The sequence below is a fragment of the Bos grunniens genome, chromosome 12, assembly GCF_055505025.1.
Source record: "Bos grunniens cultivar Pamir isolate PY7600 chromosome 12, Bosgru_T2T1.0, whole genome shotgun sequence".
Classification (NCBI taxonomy): domain Eukaryota; kingdom Metazoa; phylum Chordata; class Mammalia; order Artiodactyla; family Bovidae; genus Bos; species Bos grunniens.
In genome coordinates, this window is record NC_141176.1 from 87,418,484 (window position 1) to 87,438,553 (window position 20,070).

General features: G+C 37.2%; 1 long non-coding RNA gene across 5 annotated transcripts in view; it reads right to left on the reverse strand.

Annotated features, from left to right (window-relative positions):
• Nucleotides 1-203: 203 nt before the first annotated feature.
• Nucleotides 204-20,070, reverse strand: part of LOC147362041 (uncharacterized) — a 260,259-nt gene continuing 240,392 nt past the window's right edge. For all 5 annotated transcript variants that reach the window (XR_015137728.1, XR_015137733.1, XR_015137730.1 and 2 more), the window contains 2 exons: nt 9,622-9,719; nt 204-846 (listed from right to left, as the gene is read on the reverse strand). This is a non-coding gene — a long non-coding RNA (uncharacterized LOC147362041). The remainder of the gene's footprint in view (nt 847-9,621; nt 9,720-20,070) is intronic.

The following is a 20,070-nucleotide window of genomic DNA, read 5'->3' on the forward strand; positions in this document are numbered from 1 at the left end:
TGTCTCTTAGCTCAGCAAATATCTAAAAATCCTATAAAGCATAGAATTAGTAAGCATTTGAAGAAATGAGTCTGAAATCTTCCATCATTTAATACAATAAATCACGCACTATTTAAAAATAGAGCAACTCATCACAAATTTGGAGAGCTCTGTTGCTATATAAATCAAACTGTAGTTGAGTAAAGCAATGACCAACCAAGTTCTACTTTGAGGAGTTTCTTTTATTGAGACAATGGCACAGTGTGGAAATATACATGCCAAATGATGCTCACTGCAATGGTTTCAAAGCATTGGCTAACTATAAACATCCTAGAAATTCAATGAAACAAAATGGTTAAAGAATGATATCTTCAAACAGTGGCGACTTAACATGATTTTAGGTTGTCAAAGGTGAAAGAAAGTCTCTGAAAGAATAACTACAAACTGAGTAGAGCTTAAAATAGTTCACTCGAAAATTAAGGTCGCAAATATGTGTGGAACTAGAAGGGAATTAGAAGGAGCAAGCTATTACTGTGTATTTACTAAGTTCCGGGAGCTTTCTTCTGACTATTTGTTCTTCAGAGATGGTTAAGGAGGGTAAATTGTCAGGGATTCAGAACTACGAGAGAGCAGGGCTATGTTTTAAATGCAGCGTCTCTTGATTCCAAATCACATGCTTTCTGTACCACACCGCAGAGTTCAGGCTTGTCCTCTGAGATGCACATTTCTGTGTGTGACCGATGTATCAAATAGGAGAGAGTGATGATGCTCCAGGACATCCATTCCAGGCTCTATAAAACTGGCTACCTTTGAATATTCCTTTTCCTTATGATTTCGGAGTCCCATCGATTAGCAACACAAACATGTCTGCAAAAATAAAACAGCATTCAGATGAACTTACGATATTTTATTATAAGAAACACAACATATACACTGAAATTTAAGTTCAGATCACTGGTGTTGGCAATTTACAAATATACCTGCATCATGGTACTTAAATATGTTTCTTTTTATCTCAGTTATACCTTCTCTGAAAATAGAAGCTTAAAATTGCCCTAAAGTACTTCTTCCACTTGAATACTTCGGGTGTCTTCTCACTCTTCCTAAAATAGTTATTTAAGAACAAATTTCACATGTGCTATTCATTTTCCAAAATGCCTTTTTTCCTTGGGACATGATGCATTGGTAACTGTGCAAGAGACCTGAAGAGAATAAGTTAGTTCCAGAATTAATATTATGTCAATGAACTAATTTTGTTTTCCGTTGGCATCATTCATATCCTTGCATTAGAAGAATGCATATATTCATAGGCACAAACTTACATTTAAAAATCCTCACCACTCAAGTGAAAAGCACACACACACAATTCTTTCTGGCTTCTGAAGTATTGAAAAATGTCAGAGTGGCTTTCATATAAAACCTTTCAAAGACAAGGTCAGTAAAAGTGCATATAAAATCTGTTAGCTCCCGTCAAAGTCCAGTGCTTGACCAAAGGGCCCAAACTTGTGGCATCCTGTGTAGAAACTACTATTTTCCTTTTCAGCTTACTTTCAGTAAATATGTTTATGGTCCTTTGTTCTATTTGTGCCTAATGATGCCCAAGTATAGTGGACACTGAAAAAAACTCCAGGTCGTGAACTTTGGAATATAATGGGTCATTATTCCAGCAGCAAAAATAAGGGAGGAAAAGCCACATTGCTAAAATCCAAGAAGATCCCACCTTTGTACTACAAAGAGGATGCAAGGATATGATGAGGAAAAGTTGAGAGCCAACTGAATTCAGAAGTCACCTACCGGATGCACCGTTATTACACCCCTGTTATCTGTCATGTGCCGGTCACCGTGCTAAGCTCAGAGAAAGTTCCAGAATGAAAAAGGAAGGGGAGGAGGAGGAGGTGGGGAGAAAGGGATGATGGTAAAGGAGGATGAGGAGCCAGGGGAGGAGGAGGGCAGGATAGGGAGGAGGATTTGCTTGGAAAGCTTCAGTCACAGTTTGAGCTTTCCTTGCATCATTTCATGAGACTGTCACAACACGCTGAAGGAGGTAATGTGGCAATCTCAGGGACACACATTTTTAGCAAATTTGGGTTTTCAGAAAATCTAGCAGAATTGGTATTTGGGGCAGAGTCTGTAACTTCCTTTACAAAAATAGCAACCACATAAGTGTGGCTGCCTGAGTGGGCTTGTTCTGAGGAAAAGAAAAGACAAATAAGTTTAAAAAAATCAGAATAAAATTGTTTTCAGCCCTGTTATTAGAACTTGTAGGAAGAAAAAACCTCAATATTGTTCCCAGTCATTCTACTCATCAACCTGCTGTAGCAGAGATGGTGAAAAACAGTTTTGGTGAGAGGGGAAATGGACGTGGTCAAGAGTGTATGGACCTAGAGATGATCATACTAAGTGAAGTTAGACAAATATAAGTATATGATATCATTAATATAGTGAATTTAACAAAATGATACAAATGAACACAGGAACAAAACAAAAATAAACTCACAAGACATAGAAACTAAACTTGTGTTACCAAAGGGGAAAAGGAGGGGAGGAGGAATAGAATGAGAATTTGGGATTGACATATACCCACAACTATACATAAAATATATGGGGAGCTCCCTAAAGCCTCAGACAGCAAAGAATCTGCCCACAATGGGGAGACCTGGGTTCGATCCCTGGGTTGGGAAGATCCCCTGGAGAAAGAAATGTCAAACTACTCCAGTACTCTCGCTTGGGAAATCCCATAGACAGAGGAGCCTGCTGTGGGCTACAGTCCATGGAGTTGCACAGAGTCAAGCACTGCTGAGCGACTAACACCTTCATATATAAAATAGGTAAACGACAAGGACCTACTATTTACTACAAGGAACTATACTCTATATCTTGTAGTAACCTATGAGGGAAAAGACTGAAAAAGAACAGATACAGGTACATAACTGAATCACTTTGTTCTATATCTGAAACTAATACATTGCAAATCGACTACACTTCAATTACAAAAATTGTTTGTTTAAATATATATAGTGTGTGTGTGTGTGTGTGAATGTGTGATTTTGTCCATTTTCCTGTAACTCTGCAGCTGTGGTTTTCAAAGTGTGGTTTGGAACTCCTGGGAAATTTCCAAAACTATCCAAGGGGTCTGCAGGATAAAGCTATTTTCATGCTAAAGCTAAGACACCCTTGCTGTGTTTACTGTGGGGCTGTGTTTAGTGATGCTGCCTTACAGGAGTGGGGAAACTGGTGCCAACTGTACTGAACATGTACTTTAAAAAAAATTAATGTATTTAATTGGAGGCTAATTACTTTATAATATTATAGTAGTTTTTGCCATACATTGACATGAATCAGCCATGGGTGTACACGTGTCCCCCATCCTGAAACCTCCTCCCACCTCCCTCCCCATCCCATCCCTCAGGGTCATCCCAGTGCACCAGCCCTGAGCACCCTGTCTCATGCATCGAACCTGGACTGGTGATCTATTTCACATATGGTAATATACATGTTTCAATGCTATTCTCTCAAATCATTCCACCCTCGCCTTCTCCCACAGAGCCCAAAAGTCTGTTCTTTATATCTGTGTCTCTTTTGCTGTCTCACGTATAGGGTCGTTGTAACCATCTTCCTAAATTCCACATATATGCATTAATATACTCTATTGGTGTTTTTCTTTCTGACTTAATTCTGTATAAAAGGCTCCAGTTTCATCCACCTCATTAGAACTGATTCAAATGCATTATTTTTAATGGCTGAGTAATATTCCATTGTGTTCATGTACCACAGCTTGCTCATCCGTTCATCTGCTGATGGACGTCTAGGTTGCTTCCATGTCCTGGCTTTTGTAAACAGTGAACACACACTTTCTGTTTTCCCTCTTGGTCCCAGGAAAAACCAAAGTGTCAGTTCACATAAGAATATCCTGACCAAGTAAATACAAGTTCTTAACGTCATTAACCTTGAGGCTTATGTACATTTTTAAAAAAATATTACTTAGGAATATGTGGGAAAATGAAAAGTATCTGAAAGTCTTTGGGCTGCACACAGGTGTGGAGTGAAAAGCCCCCAAAATGTCTATTACCCGTGCCCTGGGTCACCCTTTCTCTTTTTATGGAACATCGCTTTTACTTGAAATGACCATTGAGAGAAAACTAAGATTGTTCACAGTTGGGTATTTGGCAGACTTCCTAAAAAATGAAGGAAGTCCGTCTGTCACTTGGGGAGAGCAAGTCACAGCAGGTGTTACCAAGGGTAAAAGTAAAACTTTCAAGGGATAATCAGAATCTTAGGAAATGTCTGTATATCATCATAAACTTTACAGCTTTCCAATACTTAAAAGCTCTTCTTTAAGTATTGGAGAAAGTGAATGTGATGTTTGTTTTGGATTAAATAGTAAATTGTATCCAAGTGTGGAAAAGTTTTAATATAAGCCAGTGAACCAATTTTCCAAATGACCAATGGGTGATGTTGTAAAACCATTACTGGGTAAAAGATTTCTTCAAAGTGCAAGATAGAACATTGGCTTTTCATATAAAGCAGTTGAAAATGTATTAATATGCTTTTAGATTATACATTAGATTGCTTTTTTTTTTTACATTCTGTTTATCAGCCTTTGGTGTGATAACAAAAAATAATATCCTTAATTATCTGAAAGAGTTTCCAGCTACATATCTGTGTGAGACCAGATTTTTCCCCATATGCTTTAAAACAATGAATTGCCACATATTGAATGCAGAAGTGGATAGGAGAAAACAGGTTTTTAATATTAAGTCAGTTATTAAAGAGATATACACAAATGTAAAACAATGTTATTCTTCTTGATTTTTTGGAAGACGGCATTATTTTTAAAGAATGTATATTATCTCATAATGCATTTTGCAATGCTATTTTAATGAAATAAAAATATTATTTAACTTTCTTCTGATTCTATGTGGTAAATACTGGTAGGTATAATTCAGGAAAGCAAGAGCTCTTTAAAGTCCTCAATATTTTGTTCAGATGTAGAGACCAAATAGCTTGAAAACAGCAGGTCTAAAGCAATCCTACAAAACAGAAGACAAAAATGTGTTTTTTCATACTCATGTAATTAAAATATATGAATGTTATTTTAAAATGCTATTTATTTTTATTTATTTATTTATTTTTGGAAATCAAAACTAAATTTATTTAAAGGTCCCAAAGTATCTTGTAGTCATCAGTAAATAAAATTCTCCCCTGACTGGGAAAGGGGATAACAGCTCCAGAGGGAGGGGATATGACTGATTTGAGTTGTTGGCAGAAACCAACACAACACTGCAAAACAAATATCCTCCAATCAAAAATAAAATAAAATTCTCCCCTGACTAAAATACCTGTTCTTAGAAAGCAGACTTTCATTAAAAACTTCTCTCAAAATCATTTGTTTTCTACTTTGTAACATGAAAGGAAATACCATGTATATATAATAACCAAATAATCTAATAGAAATGTATTTTCTTGAAATTGAAAGTGGAATCCAAAGCCACACTTCTAAATTTTATCACTTCTAACCTATATAGCATATTCAAAAGCAGAGACATTACTTTGCCAACAAAGGTTCGTCTAGTCAAGGCTATGGTTTTTCCAGTGGTCATGTATGGATGTGAGAGTTGGACTGTGAAGAAAGCTGAGCGCTGAAGAATTGATGCTTTTGAACTGTGGTGTTGGAGAAGACTCTTGAGAGTCCCTTGGACTGCAAGGAGATCCAACCAGTCCATTCTGAAGGAGATCAGCCCTGGGATTTCTTGGAAGGAATGATGCTAAAGCTGCAACTCCAGTACTTTGGCCACCTCATGTGAAGAGTTGACTCATTGGAAAAGACTGATGCTGGGAGGGACTGGGGGCAGGAGGAGAAGGGGACGACAGAGGATGAGATGGCTGGATGGCATCATCAACTCGATGAACATGAGTCTGAGTGAACCCTGGGAGTTGGTGTTGGACAGGGAGGCCTGGCATGCTGCGATTCATGGGGTCGCAAAGAGTCGGACACGACTGAGCAACTAATCTGATCTGAACCTAGTGGACATTTCTAACAAATGACCTGCAAATCCCCCACACTCAGCATGTCCAAAAACGAACTGCCCTCTTGTCCCAGTATTACCTGCCCCTTCTTTCCCACCTTAGAAAGAGCTTTGTCATTCGCTCATCGGAATTAGCCAGAAACCTACAAGTCCTTTTGAACTCTTCTTTCTACTCTCTCATTCATTCATTCACCAAAACAACTTAAATGTTTCAGGAACTGTACGTCAGTTCAGTTCAGTCTCTCAGTCACCTCGACTCTTTGCGAGGCCATGGACTGCAGCATGCCGGGAATTTTACATACAATCCCTTATTTAGCATTTCAAATGACTCTGTATGTAGGGCTTATTATCTCCATTTTATAGATGACAGTTTAGATAATTAATGCAAATTCTCAATACGAGATAAAAAATGAACCTAGATTTGTCTGATTCCAATGTCCAAGGTCTTTTAGAAAATGCTATTTAGAAGACATTGCATGTGTGTGTTAGTTGCTCAGTTGTATTTGACTCCATGAGACCTCACAGACTGTAGCCCACCAGGTTCCTCTGTCCCTGTGATTTCCCAGGCAAGAATACTGGAGTGGGTTGCCTTTCCCTTCTCCAGGGGATCTTCCCAACCCAGGGATTGAACCCTGGTCTCCTACACTGCAGGAGGATTCTTCACCTCCTGAGCCACCAGGGAAGCTCAAGAGTACTGGAGTGGGTAGCCTATTGGATCTCCAGCAGATCTTCCTGACCCAGTAATCCAACCCGGGTCTTCTGCATTGCAGACAGATTCTTTACCAGCTGAGCTACCAGGGACGACATTAAGGGGAGATGAATAAACAAAGATTTGTTCGTTCATTCAGTTGCTAAGTTGTGTCCAGCTCTTTGCAACACCATGAACTGCAGCACACCAGGCTTTTCTGTCCTTCATTATCTCCCAGAGTTTGTTCAAACTCTTGTCCATTGAGTCAGTGATGCCATCTAACCATCTCATCCTCTATCATCTTAAACATTAAGATACAGTTACTCCTTCCTCTCACTGTGGTATCAGTGCCTACTGCCAGGATCTTTACCGAAGTAAGACTTCCTTCAAGCATCTCCTGAATGAAAAATAAAAGGCTTTATTACCTCTTAAGATTTGCAATTGGCCATGAGTTCTTTCATAATTCTCATCATAAGTATTCCATGAAGACTTTCTAAATAATTGCACTTCCCCCCACTTTTTTTTGAAATCTTTCTGGGCTTATGTTTATATTAAGCAACTGACCACTTCAAACATGGATTTCCATTACTCATTAGGTAACTTTACTTTTCTCTGCCTCTAACTATTTTTCAAATCTTGTTTCCAAAATCAGATTATAATAAACTTATTTAGGCAAGAGCTTGTAGGTTAACCTTACTTTGGACACCCCTCAGACCTTTCAGAATGTTTTGTTTAGATGAGGCAGAGACCTACATTTCAACTTTGTTCATAGACTACTTGGGCAAGTTAAAATGATCTTTCTATGTAATATAGTTACAAAACATATACTGCCACTGTCTGTAATTCAGTTTCAAATATTTCCGATTGTGCAGTTCCATATATTCACAGGTGGCTATTTGCAGTCATGGGCAATCTATGAATATTTGTTAATATTTGATGTACTCCAGTCGGTAGACTACAGTCAGAAAATTACAGTGCAGTTACCTGTTACTGTAAGTCTTCAGCTGTCTTTATCTTGATCAACACTAGTTGGCTTGATGATTAGCCATATGGATGTTAAAAGGACTGACTTGAAATATTGTCCAAGCATCACAGCCATCTTCCATGATCCATGAGCTCTTCTGAGTCCCAAGTCTTGATCTTTTCAAGTGGAAATGTGGCTTTGGGATTCCATGAAGTCATTCAACAGAGACTCTGACTCCAGTGAGGTTCGTTGAACCCTTGTTGTTGTTCCGTCGCTAAGTCATGTGTGACCCTGTGAACTGCAGTGCACCAGGCTTCCCTGTCCTTCACTCTCTCCCTGCTTCTGCAACATTGCTGCAGCTGCTTCCTGTGAACCCGTCACCCGAGGTGGTGCCTTAGCATATGAAGAGCTGTGCTAGGAGTCCTAGGGATTACAATAAAGGCAGCGAAGCAAGGGATTTCCTGCCTGCTGCTGCTGCTGCTAAGTCGCTTCAGTCGTGTCTGACTCTGTGCGACCCCATAGACAGCAGCCCACCAGGCTCCGCCTTCCCTGGGATTCTCCAGGCAAGAACACTGGAGTGGGTTGCCATTTCCTTCTCCTTCCTAGGTGCTGGTTAACCCTCACATGTGTGACAGAATTTTGTCTGGAATTAGCTTGCTTGACAACTTACTTCCAGCTCTAGAGTTTGTGTGCTCAACACCCAGAACCTACACACAAAGTTTCTAACATCTGACAAAAAGAAAAGAATTGCTATCCAGGGTTAAACTAATTGAGGTCAGTGTGCAACACAATTTTCTTCCACATCAAATTTAAGGTTGCTTATTTGAGCACATAAAAGAAAATGGAAAAGGAAATTATAGAGGAAAACCAGTATTTAGGAAAAAAAAAAGCAGTAATGGGGTAAAATCGATAAAAAGATAATAATTCAAAATTCTCTAACATGATTTATACTGTTGCATTACTTGTGGAAATAGACATTTTAAAAGATATTTTTGGTATGCTGTTTACTCACCTTTATTTTTTAACTGAACTTTGTAAATAGAAAATATTTTATTTTATAACCCCAGGACATATTTCTTGGCTTTTTACATGAGTATGCTGTTGCATTGGGCCAAGCAATCAAAACACAATCATATAACTGTGCATTTATAAGTAGTCTTTCTGCACATTAGAATTTCCACATATATTACTGTGGGGATGAGTTAATTCAGAAGTGAAATAGATGGGCCAAATCACTTACAACTTTTTATGTATTATTGTAGAAATAACATCTAATTAATTTTACTTCATATTTAACCTGAAAAATGCTTTCCTTAGAAAGGAAGAGAATTGTTAGTTAGGTAATTATACATTTATATTCTGTGAAATCAGTAATTAAATGGTAACTAAAATGTACTTACATGTTTACACACCATAAAATTACAGTATTTTTAACATACAGTAATTAATTTATATTTAACATACACTTGTGTATGCTTGATTAAATGTCAATTAGGTGCCTATTTGTGAAGAATTAACCATTACCAATTTATGGAAATAGTAAGATAAAGCTAACCATTTTGTTCCTTAAATTTTTTTTATGCTGAGCTAAATGTCATCCTCTAATTCATTTTCATTTTTACATTTTTCATCAAGTTTTTTAATATATATATAAACATTTAATCTAATTATATAATTCAGTATGCATGTTAATTTCAAGCACCGAAATAAAATAAAAAAATAAATAGGCAAATTTTCTAACAAATAGAAATAATTTTGTTGAGAAGGATCAGAAAGCACACTTAAAAAAAATCACATTGTTAGTTCTTTTTCTTGCATCTGTTGCTCCATTTATACTCTTATTATTTTCTCTATATTTTCTGACTACTTGATAATAAATGAGTTTGACTATGTAGAAACTTAAATATATTTTGCACAAAGCTCAAAAAATGTATTTTCATAAAACTTCATAGTTTTGGACTTACCTCATAGTCCAGTGGTTAAGACTCTGCTTCCAAGGCAGCGGGGCAGGGGTTCGGTCCCTGGTCGGGGAACTAAGAACCCATATGTTGTAGGGTATAGCCTAAAAAAAAATAATATAGTTAAAAAACTTAGTAATTTTCTTTTTACTCTCTTTATAATAAACATTGTTCTTCAAATAACTATCACTTACTGATACGTGAATATGAGCAAACCTGAATAATTTAGCCTCTTTTTAATGATATACACATTAAAAGACTCATAAAAAAAGGCCAGAGACATAAGGAAACCCTTGATGGCATTTTGATTGTGAAATTGCTTCTCATTTGCCTTAGTACTAATTGGTCTCTAGCTAAGCCATTCCCGTTAAAAATTATATCCTTCTCTGTAGCAGTTTACAGCTATCAATTACATATGACAATGACATTTTCATAGCAAAAATTCAGCATCTTGCATGTTTAGGAAAATTACACATTTCAAAATGGAGAACAGAATTCTGAGAACTTTTACAGATACATACACACACCACAGTGGATAATATAACATCTAAAACATACCATCCACCTATTTAAGGCATCACAAGTACAACCATGGTATTTGACCCTTTGATAGACATCAAACTTATCATTTTTCTCTACTATGCCGGTATAACACTGCCAGTGTAATACAGGAAAACTGCTTGATGAGAGTTGGCTTTGAGAGCACTCCTCTATAGTGATAGCTATACAGATGTTCTCAAGTGTCTTGCAGGAAACGGTCAAGAAGCACCTAATGCTGAGTTTAAAAATGATCAACATTTCCTTTTACTGATTAAAAATGCTACCTTATTAGAGGCTGTAATGTTCACTTTTAGCACATCTTAGACATACTGATGTGCTTCTTATATTCATGAAAATTAGGAAAAAATTACAAATCATATATGTCATACACTCAGTTATTGAGGCAATTTTTAGTACAAGTGTCAATTGATTTTAGTTAAAGTACAGAAATTGCTTGGATGAAAACAGTTTGGGGTAGAAGTCACAGATGAACCAAAATGAACAAAGTGATTGTACAAAGTGATCTGCTTTTGAGGGACCATCTCAGCTGTCCAAAGAGTAAAGAAGTCCAAGGGTCCATCGGGGATGTTCTTTACAGCAGGATGTTGTAGAGAAGCTGACTGATTATTGCCACTGATCCAAAGGCATCATGACAGAAACCCGTGTCCAACCTGGACGACACCCTTGTGTATTTTCACAATGAGCTCTCATGGGTAATATAAGTAAACTGCAAGGATACTGACATGAAGCACCATCAGAAACAGGATTTTACCCTTTTTCTTTTACTCAATTCTCCAATTCTTCCAAAAGCATTGCATCAGAAAAGATGCTCATCAATCCTTGCTTATCAAATTCTATGAACGACATAATGAGAAGAATTGCAGACGCATGTGAAAATAATTGTATTGTTCTCTTCAGAAAGCATTTTCCAGTAGTTCTGATCAATTATCCCCCATTTATTCTTACTTTTGATTTATTCTTAGTCTCTTACCAAATGTTCCCATCTTCCAATATATGTAAATGCATGCATTTGCAAGAAGGCTTCTCAAAATTAAGATTCACACAGTGGTTATGGAAAAAAGCCATCTATGTTTTAACAAATTTTTAATGAAGACTCTGACTCTTGACACCCTACAGTAACAAAATATGTCACAAAGTCATAGACTAAAGTAATGTATGTAATTGTCAGAAAATCAAAACTCTTAGAGTCCAGTTGGGATGTAAAATATTCAAGAAGTGCACCTATAACACAACAGGAAACAATTTTTTTGTTGTTGAAAAAGTAACGTGTAAGAATTTGAGTAACACTAAAAATCTTAATGTAGTTTCAGTGCTTCCTTAGAGAGTACATCAGGTTGGTATCCATATACCTATATGTCGATATCCACCCTTTACAGATATATTCATAAGCACTTCTTATACAGAAGAAATCTGAGTAGATATTTGTGACCTCTGTTTAACCACTTATTTTAAGACTAAAATTATAACCAAAGTTATTCAACTATTTTTAATGTCCATATATTTTCACTGGTGAACACCCACCTCCCCAAAAGCTACATGTAACCATTAAAAGAAAATATCACAGGGCTTCCCTCATGGCTTAGTGATAGAATCTACCTGCCAATGCAGGAGACATGGGTTCGATCCCTGGTCCAGGAAGATCCCACATGCTGTGGAGCAGCTAAGCCCGTACTGCACAACTGCTGGAGGCCAAGCACCCCTAGAGCCCACGTTCTGCAACAAAAGGAGCCACCACAATGAGAAGCCTGTGCTCTGCAACTGGAGAGCAGGTCCTGCTCGCTGCAGCTAGGGAAAAGTCCTCACAGCAGTGGAGACCCAGCACAGCCAAAAGTAAATAAAATTATTAAAATAAATAATTAAATTATTAAAATAAATAATTATTAAAACAAGTAAATGAAACATCACCAAAGTGTCCTCATGAAAAATATTTTGATTTTTTTTTTTTACAGAAGAAACACCAACTATACAAGCTAATAATACAAACTAATGGGAAAGCTGCATGTGAAAGAAAATTGTGAATTGTGATTTTAAAGATATTTGACAGTTATAGTAGGCAAAGTAATAATATGGTTCTCTTAAAAGTCAGAAGTCTGTCAAAATCTGTTTCCAGGGGAAATTATTAGATTTAATGGATAATGCATCTGCTTACACTTTCATTTTGCTTAGTGATATCTACGATACCTTGCATATCACACTCAACACTTCCTTAATATTTTAATGGATATAAATTATAACATTGAATCTCAAAAATTAAATCAACCATAGTTACATATTTTATTTGACTTGGAGACAGAAATATTAGGAAATCTGGCATTTAATCACCTATCATTTATTTTAAGCTTCTTCCCTTCAAATCTTTTTGTTGTTGTTCAGCTTCCTTTAAAAAAAAATATCTGCAGAAGTAGTGTTTGAATTGTAGGAAAACATCAAATTTCAGTTGTTAATACTTCTTTCTTGTAAATGAAAAATTGGGTCTTAATTCAATTCATATGCAAATTGAAAATTACTCACATCAGGTAAGTACAAATAACCTTCAAATATTCAACTTAGTGCATTAGTTAATTCATTCACTGATGCCACTCTTCAGAGTATTGCCACTACAGCAGGGATTTACATTTTTGCCTTAATATTTGGCATGTTTATATCAAGTATCAACATTTTATTGGTCTTCCCTGTGGCTCAGCTGGTAAAGAATCTGCCTGCAATGCGGGAGACCTGAGTTTGATCCCTGGGTTGGGAAGATCCCCTGGAGAAGGGAATGGCAACCTACTCCAGTATTCTGACCTGGAGAATCCCATGGACAGAGGATCCTGGCGGGCTACAATCCATAGGGTCACACAGAGTCTGAGACAACTGAGTGGCTAATAATTTCACCTTCATCAACATTTTATTCAATTATGCAATAGGCATTTTTATACATCCTTGAATGAAAAAGTTCCAAGTAAATTTTCAAAAAGAATTTTCACCGTATTTTTAAACAAAAATGTATACATAGTTTAGCTTAATACTTAAGCAAGCCAGTTTGCCCTATGTTATTTCAAACTTTGTGCTTATAACAAATTAAGGTCATAATTGTGTAAAATTTTAGAGTTAGAAGGGACTTGATAGAACATTTAATTCAATTACCAGTTTCACTAATGAGGAGGTTGGAAAAATTAAAGTGATGTGCCCAAATTTACTGACAGTTAACTGTACAGCTCTCTTGAATCTATTTTTCCCAATTTGTTCAGTTCAGTTCAGTTGCTCAGTCATGTCTGACTCTTTGCGACCCCATGGACTGCAGCACACCAGGCTTCCCTGTCCATCACCAACTCCCGGAACTTACTTAAACTCATTTCCATCGAGTCGGTGATGCCATCCAACCATTTCATCCTCCGTCGCTTCTTATCCCACCTTCAATCTTTCCCAGCATCAGGGTCTTTTCCAATGATTGGTTCTTCGCATCAGGTGGCCAAAGTATCAGAGTTTCCCAATTTGTAGTCCAGCCTAATTTCCACTAACACAAAGCCTGTATCCAATGGTCCCCTGAAAATTCTTGCCTGCTTCTCAACATGAAAGCATTTGACAAATCATATAAAAATAAAGCTGACATTCTATAACAGATGTTATGTAATTTCATGGAAGAAAATTTGGGGAAGGTTATGATTCTTATCAAAACATTTGCAAGTGTTTGCTTGTGTATCTTTGGTAAATTCTCTGCAAGTGTTTATATGTAGAGCCTTTAGGTTTTTATTATGTGTTGATATATAATAACTGACAAACAAAAAAGCTAGCATGATGCATATTTTAAGCTGCAAAGAAAAATAATGTCTAGAATACATGTAAACTATCACTTTACTCAGAAAATTGAACATAATCTCTTGCATGGTTTTTTCTACTTCTCCCATCCCCTGCCTTCCACTAATAAATAACCACCATCTTGAATTTTGTGCTGTTTTTCTTGTCTTGGTAAATAATTTTATCATATATGAATGCATGGTAAAGAAATACATTTTTTTTAGTTTTATTTTATTTACAGCAATATAAATGTGGTCTTACACTGCACGTGGGCTTATGCGAATTCCTTTGTTCTCAGCTTCAGGTTTATAATGTTTTTCTGTGATACACATGTAGCTATTGTCCATTCATTTTTACTGTTATAAAATATTTCTGTTTATATTCATCTACAGCAAATGATTTATCCATTCTCTAGAGTCCCTTGGACTGCAAGGAGAGCCAAAAAGTTCGTTCTAAAGGAGATCAGGCCTGGGTGTTCATTGGAGGACTGATACTAAAGTTGAACCTGCAGTACTTTGGCCACCTCATGTGAAGAGTTGACTCATTGGAAAAGACCCTGATGCTGGAGGGATTGGAGGCAGGAGAAGAAGGGGACAACAGAGGATGAGATGGCTGGATGGCATCACTGACTCGATGGACATGAGTTTGAGTAAACTCCGGGAGTTGGGATGGACAGGGGGGCCTGGCGTGCTGGGATTCATAGGGTCGCAAAGAGTCGGACACAACTGAGTGACTGAACTGAACTGAACTGAACTGAATGAAGCAGTATTCTCTGAAATATCTTATATCTGACTCTTGAAGCAAATAAACAGAAATTTATCTTGGATGTAACCCTGCATGGAATTGCTGAATTGTTTGACATAAATGCTAAAGTGTTTTCCAAAGTGAATTTAACAATTGATCATCCTAAGATAATGCTTAAGAGTTCCCGTTATCCACATGCTATCCAACACTTCATGGTGTTAGACTCTTGTTCTTTTCATAATTTAAAATATAAAATTATATCATATTTGAGTTGTAATGTGCATTTCAGTAATTAGTAATGAAGTTGAACATATATGCTTTCTCTTTGATGGCGTGTCTACTCATTTTTTGACAAGATATGGACTGAATAACTATATCTGTCTTAATAAAGAATATATTTAGGATTCTAATGCTTTTCAGTTGTATATACTTCTTCTGAATTTTGAATTTTGATTCATCTTTTCATTTTTTAAAATGTGCTTTATTGAAAGAAGTTCTGATTCAAAGGTGGTCTAGAATATCAACTCATTCTTTTGACTGGCACATTTTGTGTCTATTAAGGAAATTCCTCCCTGAAGTCAGAAAGATACTGTCTTGTTTAGTAAAATACAATTAAATACAATTAAATATATTTTATGATTAATGATTATGCTGCTGTTGTTTAATTGCTAAGTCATGCCTGACTTTTTTATGACCCCATGGACTGTAATTTGCCAAGCTTCTCTGTTCATGGGATTTCCCAGGCAAGAATACTGGAGTAGGTCCCTTCTCCAGGGGAGCTTCCTGACCCAGGAACTGAACCCACATCTCCTGCATTAGCAGATGGATTCTTTACCACTTAGCCACCAGGGAAGTCACATTAATGATTACATAAATTGAAAATATCACAGCTATATTATTAGCATTATTTTATATCTATGGTTAATTAAATGTCATTTTTGCATTTTCAGTAAAGTTCACATAAGATCTTGTCTTTCATAATTTGCTGTCTACAACAACAGAACATAAATATAAAAAAATATTTGTATATAGTTCTCACTTTTGTTATTAATGGAATGCTTCCTGTCCACCAAAAGATAGATGTAATTACATCATTGAAGCAAATATTCTTTCTTTAGATTCTTTAGTATCCATAGATAACTTGGCCTGATGACATGCCTTTAGTATGTTGAGTCTGCACAGTTGGCCTTGAAGGAATGAGGTTGCCTTCTAATAAAGACTTGATCTGCAGTAAACAGTGGGCTACCCTGGTGGTTCAGATGGTAAAGAATCCTCCCACACTGTGGGATACCTGGATTTGATCCCTGGGTCGGGAAGATCCCCTGGAGGAGAGCACGGCAACCCACTCCAGTATTCTTGCCTGGAGAATCCCATGGACAGAGGAGCCTGGTGGGCCGCAGTCCATGGGACCACAGAGAATCAGACACAAGTGAATGACTAAGCACAGCACAAATAGTAACCGTGGGCTTCCCTGGTGGTGCTAGTGGTGAAGCATCTGTCAATGCAGGGGAGGTGGATTTGATCCCTGGGTCAAGAAGATTTCCTGGAGAAAGAAATGGCAACCCACTCCAGTATTCTTGCTTGGGTAATCACGTGGACAGAGGAGCCTGGCTGGCTACAGTACATGGGGTCACAAAAAGTCAGACAAAACTTTGTAACTAAATAATAGCAACAGCAAATAGTAACCATATTGGATCCAATGGAGGACATAGAATTGACTGTCTGGAGACCAAGACTGCTATTTTTAGCTTGATCAACAACATTTATTTACTGCATATAATATGCATTGTACTAATATGTGTTTTACCGACATATATAAATCTCCCTTTCAAGATTTTTACACAAATAATTCAATGGAAATATATATTTTTAAGTAATAGCATTTTATATTTTTGGAAGTAATATTTTTTGTAATTAGATTTCAACATGACTATAATAAATTAATTTCTATACACTTAGTAAAGAAGAATTTCTAATAACATATTTTTGAAAATCAAGACTACTCTGAAGAAAACAAGTTCGAATAACTTATTAAAATATGTCATTTCATCTTTTATGTACTGAAGGAACTGAACCAAAAATCTGTATGAACTTTACATTCTCCTCCATACTAATTTCAAGCTAATATTGCAGAACTAATGACAGCCTTGAGAAATGCGATTATCAATTCCAGCTGTCTCTTGCATCAAGATAGCCTGAATTATAGCAACATTTTTAAGAAATGCAGCTCTGAATAAAACCCATTTTAGGGGAGCTTCTGTTTTAATACTTTGGCAGACGGCTGTATGTTGTGGCTATCTCTTTTCATCACAGGAAAAAGAAAAACTTATGACAACCTGAGTTATTTTATTTCCTCTTCTTTTTAAAAATCATTTAGTCTTAGACTGTGCATTTGTCTTACCGAACAACTTACCCACAGCCTCGCGATCGGTGTAGCTGCTAATTTTATCTAATTATCTTTTCCTGTTGTCTACAAATGGTATAGATCATGTCTTCTAAATTCTCTATTTTCCTGAATATAAAATTATAGCTCTCCTAGGTCAGATTTATCTAATCAACCTCGAGTTTTAATGCAGTCTTAATGCCATCTGTTTTACAAGTTTATCCCAGTTTTCTTACAGATGACTATATACACCCACTGTCACACATCTAATATAACACTTACTATCCAGTAATTTGTATCAATATTTACACATATGTTGATCCCTCATCACATCCAAACCCCTGAGCACAAAGAACCTGCTCATAAATCTCTGCTCTGTGTCATTTTCTATCAATAATGTTTGTAGAATGTAATTGAAGTTATTTGAATTTTGTTGTTTGTAGTATTGCACAGTAGCACTGCTGGCCTACAGATTAACTAAAAAAATTTATTTTAAGAGTTTCACTAACTTTTCATCTAGCATTTATTGTCTTTCTGCTCCATGAAAATCATTTTTGCTTTAATTTGGTAATCACAGCATAGATTTGAAATAAAATTTAGCAAAAGATTTAGATAGGAAATTATCAAGACATTAGCAAAAAATTAGATCTGAAATTGACTTTTAATGACCAAAATTCACTAATTTTTAGCCATCTCACTAATTCTCTGTAGCTCTTGTTGGAGTTTTAACCAATTCTCCTTGCTTAAATACCCTCATTTTACTAACAAGTTTTAAGAAAATCATCAGATTGTAAAAAAGAATACCCTTTTTTTTTTAACCATCAGACATATTTTTGATTGCAAAAGGAGGAGGGGTGGCAGAAGATAACATGGTTTGATAGCATCACGGACTCAGTAGACATGGATTTGAGCAAACTCTGTGAGATAGTGAAGGAAGGCAATCTGGCATGCTAAAGGCCATGGAGTTGCAGAGTTGGACATGACTTCGCAACTGAACAACAACAATATTTTTGATTATAAATATTGATTTTGAGGGGCCTAACTTAAAAATGTAACCTTAGGAATTTTAAGAGCTAACTTGGTAAAATCCGATACTAGCTCACACCTATGTTTCAGTCAGCCCCTCTGTTGCACATATGAAGTTTCCTCACCCTTCACTTTCTTACAGCCAATTTGAGTTGGTTGAGGTAAGAGATAATAGACAGACATCACAATAACAACACATCCAACAAAATAGTATAATACCAGGTGAAATAATAGTTTCTCAACGCCTCAGTGCCCCTCCCTTCCACACCCCTGCAGCTGCTCACAGTCCTCCAGTCACAAGCTCTCCTGTAAAGACCTCCGTATAGACAGCTTTCTTCCTTCCTCAGGCCTTCCACAGTTGTTCAGTTCTCTGCTTGGAAAACTCTTTTCCTAGGCTCTTGTTTTCTTCCTTTATTCAGAGTTCTACTCACACATCATCTCAGGAAGGCTGCTGCTTACACTGCGGTGGACACTGTGTTGAGCCACCCGGGTTCTCCTTTGGGACCTACGCACCCACCTCCTCAGCCCCAGAGACGGGGCTTGAGGTCAGCAGGCAGCTCAGGTCTTCCCTGGAAAGGGCACAACCTCACTCAAGTTCATGCTTCCTCCCTGGGGGCAGTAAGGCTGTCAGGGAAAGGAATCCCCCTTAGTGGCTTCCTGAAGGACCAGCAATCTTGCTTTACTCAGTGAAAGCAGAGAACTAAGAACTGAAGGGGATGATCATGGTGTGGCCAACCCAGAATGATGACCATGTATGTTCACCTCCTGAGGAACAGTACAAAGAACTTTGATGCCTTCCTTCTTTCAGAGAAAGTTAGTAGCCTCGAAAGCCCTTTCTCTTCCGCTAACCTGGTCCTGCCCCATTTCCTCCCGCCTTCCTTAAAGTCTCACCTTTATATCCTCCTCTTTGTTAACTAGGTGCTCCTAGTTCTTCAAAAACAAAACTATCTGCCTCCAGAAGACTCATCAAACTACCCTCTGCCTTGGTCCCTTGACTTGGGTCCTCTGGACTTCTTTGCTGTCTTCCAATCTAATTATTCCCTAACTCGGAGCCTGGATGTGACCTTCCATCTCTACTTTTGGTGAATCCAATCCAATTCTCTTTGCTCTCACACCCCACAAGAATAAATTTTACCCATGATTTTTATTTTAACTTGAATGTGTCTTCTTTGGGGCTAAATAATGACGTTACACTGCAGGAAGTTACAACATATCAGGGTTTGTTCTATAAAATAGATGCTAAATAAAGTCATATGTACATATGTTTTGCGTGTACATGAGTCAGTGAGTGTTAGTTGCTCAATCACGTCCGACTCTTTGCAACCCCATGTACTGTACTCTGCCAGGCTCTTTTGTTCATGGGATTCTCCAGGTAAGAATACTGGAGCAGGTTGCCATTCCCTTCTCCAGGGGCTCTTCCCAACCTAGGGATCCAACTTGGGTCTCCTGAACTGCAAGTAGATTCTTTACCATCTGAGCCACCAGGGAAGACGTGAGTACATACTTATGCATATATTGAGCTGGCCAAAACCAGTTTGTTTGGGTTTTTCAGTAACATCTTACAGAAAAACTGAATGAATGTTTTGGCTAGCCCAATACATACATTTAACATTAAATGAGCATTTAAAATTAAATGGATATACATTTAAATAGCTATATGTTTATTTATCATACAATCAATTAATCTTCACTCCAAACGTACGTGATCATTTTTATAATCATCATTTTACGGAAGAGGAAGTCGAGGAGCTGAGGTGCCTAGTAGCTAGTTCCTGTCACATGTGGAGGAGGTTCTGGGGTTTTGAAGTGAGGCCAGGCCTGAGTCAGGATGCAGATGGCTGTCCTGCGTCCCCAGGTTAGACCCCTCTGATAAATGACCCCACAGCACCCTTTTCATTTCTCTTCCACTTTTCCTTCCATGGGTATTTATTCAAATAATGGTGATGTATTCAGTGCGTGTTCTT